This window comes from Megalopta genalis, chromosome 10, assembly GCF_051020955.1.
Source record: "Megalopta genalis isolate 19385.01 chromosome 10, iyMegGena1_principal, whole genome shotgun sequence".
Lineage (NCBI taxonomy): Eukaryota > Metazoa > Arthropoda > Insecta > Hymenoptera > Halictidae > Megalopta > Megalopta genalis.
This window is the reverse complement of record NC_135022.1, coordinates 4514943-4517962: the sequence shown is the minus strand read 5'-3', so window position 1 is coordinate 4517962 and position 3020 is coordinate 4514943.

The window sequence follows — 3020 nt, the reverse complement described above, 5'->3', positions numbered from 1 at the left end:
CACATATGGGCCATTCGGTCAAAGACACCGACCCGTGGCCACGCTGTGTGGAGAAAAGTCCGTAACGTAAACGGCACGAAACAGTCAGGACCGAAGCCCCGAAGGAGCTCTGAGACAGCTTCTCGACCGAGATCGTAGAATTGGCCCAAAACCCGCTCTGCTCCGTCCGCCTCGCACGGACCGTGTATCTCTTATAGATACCGAACGGCCGGCAAGGACGCCGGCGCCGCCGGCCGAATAGCACGCGCGCTTATGAGTGTAAACCGCCGCGGCAACAGACCGCCCGGCCGTGCTGTTGTAACATAGCGCGTGAACGAACGAAAAAAAAATTTATAGTAAACATTAAAATAAATTACACTACCGTAAACTAGACAAAAAATTACACATTTTTTCCCAATATGAAAATTTTCACAAACTTTTCAAAGTCCCATCGCATCGAGTAAACTTTTTTAATAACGCTTCCGCACGATTCTAAATGCTTAATCCATATGTGAAATCGTTCACTGATCACGAATATCGTATTTAAAAAAATTACAAAAATTTATTTTTCAAAATAATCAAAAAAAACCGAAAAATCACAAGAGTAAAGTACCATTATTTTAAACAACATGTCGTTCTAAATGCTTAATCCCTATGTAAAAAAGTTATTTAAGCAAGAATATGTAATTGAAAAAAATTAGAAAAATTTATTTAAGCCGTAAATCGAAAATAATGGGGACACCGGAGCTGTTCGAAGCGCCGAGACGCGCCGCGTACGGCCGAATATTTTCTAAGTCCCAACGTACCGATCAAGAGTAAAGTACCATTTTCCTACATTAGATTTCGTTCTAAATGCTTAATCCCTATGTAGAAACGTTAGTTAAGCAAGAATATCGTATTTTTAAAAAAATCTAATGATAGGATTTTCCAGAAAATTGAAAAAACCGAAAAATGTCAAGAGTAAAGTGCCATTTTCTGACATTAGATTTCGTTCTAAATGCTTAATCCCTATGTAGAAACGTTAGTTAAGCAAGAATATCGTATTTTTAAACAAATCTAATGATAGGATTTTTCAGAAAATTGAAAAAACCGTAAAATGTCAAGAGTAAAGTGCCCTTATTTTAAACATTATATCGTTCTAAATGCTTAATCCCTATGTAAAAAAGTTATCTAAGCAAGAATATGTTATTGAATAAAATGAGAAAAATTTATTTTAGCCGTAAATCGAAAATAATGGGTCGAGCGAATCGCTCGATTGCGCCGAGACGCGCTATGATGCAACAGACGAGCGATTGGAACGCCCGAATATTTTCAAAGTCCCAACGTACCGATCAAGAGTAAAGTACCATTTTCCTACATTAGATTTCGTTCTAAATGCTTAATCCCTATGTAGAAACGTTAGTTAAGCAAGAATATCGTATTTTTAAAAAAATCTAATGATAGGATTTTCCAGAAAATTGAAAAAACCGAAAAATGTCAAGAGTAAAGTGCCATTTTCTGACATTAGATTTCGTTCTAAATGCTTAATCCCTATGTAGAAACGTTAGTTAAGCAAGAATATCGTATTTTTAAAAAAATCTAATGATAGGATTTTTCAGAAAATTGAAAAAACCGTAAAATGTCAAGAGTAAAGTGCCCTTATTTTAAACAATGTATCGTTCTAAATGCTTAATCCCTATGTAAAAAAGTTATTTAAGCAAGAATATGTTATTGAAAAAAATTAGAAAAATTTATTTTAGCCGTAAATCGAAAATAATGGGTCGAGCGAATCGGTCGATTGCGCCGAGACGCGCTATGATGCAACAGACGAGCGATTGGAACGCCCGAATATTTTCAAAGTCCCAACGTACCGATCAAGAGTAAAGTACCATTTTCCTACATTAGATTTCGTTCTAAATGCTTAATCCCTATGTAGAAACGTTAGTTAAGCAAGAATATCGTATTTTTAAAAAAATCTAATGATAGGATTTTCCAGAAAATTGAAAAAACCGAAAAATGTCAAGAGTAAAGTGCCATTTTCTGACATTAGATTTCGTTCTAAATGCTTAATCCCTATGTAGAAACGTTAGTTAAGCAAGAATATCGTATTTTTAAAAAAATCTAATGATAGGATTTTTCAGAAAATTGAAAAAACCGTAAAATGTCAAGAGTAAAGTGCCCTTATTTTAAACATTATATCGTTCTAAATGCTTAATCCCTATGTAAAAAAGTTATCTAAGCAAGAATATGTTATTGAATAAAATGAGAAAAATTTATTTTAGCCGTAAATCGAAAATAATGGGTCGAGCGAATCGCTCGATTGCGCCGAGACGCGCTATGATGCAACAGACGAGCGATTGGAACGCCCGACTATTTTCAAAGTCCCAACGTACCGATCAAGAGTAAAGTACCATTTTCCTACATTAGATTTCGTTCTAAATGCTTAATCCCTATGTAGAAACGTTAGTTAAGCAAGAATATCGTATTTTTAAAAAAATCTAATGATAGGATTTTCCAGAAAATTGAAAAAACCGAAAAATGTCAAGAGTAAAGTGCCATTTTCTGACATTAGATTTCGTTCTAAATGCTTAATCCCTATGTAGAAACGTTAGTTAAGCTAGAATATCGTATTTTTAAAAAAATCTAATGATAGGATTTTTCAGAAAATTGAAAAAATCGTAAAATGTCAAGAGTAAAGTGCCCTTATTTTAAACATTATATCGTTCTAAATGCTTAATCCCTATGTATAAAAGTTATCTAAGCAAGAATATGTTATTGAATAAAATGAGAAAAATTTATTTTAGCCGTAAATCGAAAAAAAGACTGTTCGTTTCTCTGTCTCTCTCGCGCGATCGAAGTATTGATGTTTCCCGGCAAAGTAATGGGTTATTAATTAAACTTTATACACGAAATTACTCGTTTTGATCCCCGCTACACAGCCGTATACTTTTTATAATTTTGTGTAATCGGGAACCTTGAAATATTTAACATAACGCGGATCGACTGTCTCTGTCTCTTTCTAGATCGGAAAAATCGATGTTTCCCGGCAAGCTATTGGGAGT